The 864-nt window shown below is 28.0% G+C and overlaps 1 non-coding gene across 1 annotated transcript; it reads left to right on the top strand.

Annotated features, from left to right (window-relative positions):
• The first annotated feature begins 227 nt into the window (after positions 1-227).
• Trnas-gcu lies at positions 228-309 on the top strand. The gene has a single exon. It is a non-coding gene; the product is annotated as a tRNA-Ser (tRNA).
• The last annotated feature ends 555 nt before the right edge of the window (positions 310-864 follow it).

The following is an 864-nucleotide window of genomic DNA, read 5'->3' as shown; positions in this document are numbered from 1 at the left end:
CGAAACAATACCGTAATAGGATTCATCATGAAGTTCTAAATAAAATAAAAACAGGATTAAAAATTGAAATACATAACATTTTTCAACTACGAAAAAAGTCAACTATTTAGATGTAAATATAATTTTAAAATTAATTGCAACATCATTAATTTTTAAAAACAATGAATGAACAAAATGACTTATATGGCATATAGTTAAATAGTATTATAACGAGCCGGTACCAACATGACGAGGTGGCCGAGTGGTTAAGGCGTTGGACTGCTAATCCAATGTGCTCTGCACGCGTGGGTTCGAATCCCATCCTCGTCGTACTTTTTTTGAAAAACTAATTATATTTTATTACAATTTAATGATTATTATACCATTTATATATGAAATATACATAGTATATTAAGTTTAGTCGAAAGTTTGTAGCGCTTAAAAATAATGATGCTAGGAAAAAAATTTTGTCATAAGTGTTCATAAAATCACCTAATTAGTCCATTTCCGGTTGTCCGTCCGTCCGTCTGTGGACACGATAACTCAAAAACGAAAAAAGATATCGAGCTGAAATTTTTACAGCGTACTCAGGACGTAAAAATTGAGGTCAATGAGACAGTTTTTCTTAGAAGTTAGAATGGAATAAAAAGAGTAAAATAAAATTTAAATCCTTTCTAGGTCATCATCGCAATCTTGAATTATTCAAATAAAATCATCTTACAAGAAGTATAATTATAAGTGTTTACTTTTAAGAATAATTTAATTTTTAATTTTAAGATTTCTTTCTTAAAAATCATAATTTAATTTTCAAGTTTACAAACAAAACTCATCATCAAAGTTGAAAGTAAGGTACAAATAATTTCGACCCTACCTAAGTATAAAATT

Source organism: Chrysoperla carnea, chromosome 4, assembly GCF_905475395.1.
Source record: "Chrysoperla carnea chromosome 4, inChrCarn1.1, whole genome shotgun sequence".
Classification (NCBI taxonomy): domain Eukaryota; kingdom Metazoa; phylum Arthropoda; class Insecta; order Neuroptera; family Chrysopidae; genus Chrysoperla; species Chrysoperla carnea.
This window is presented reverse-complemented; position numbering and strand designations above follow the sequence as displayed.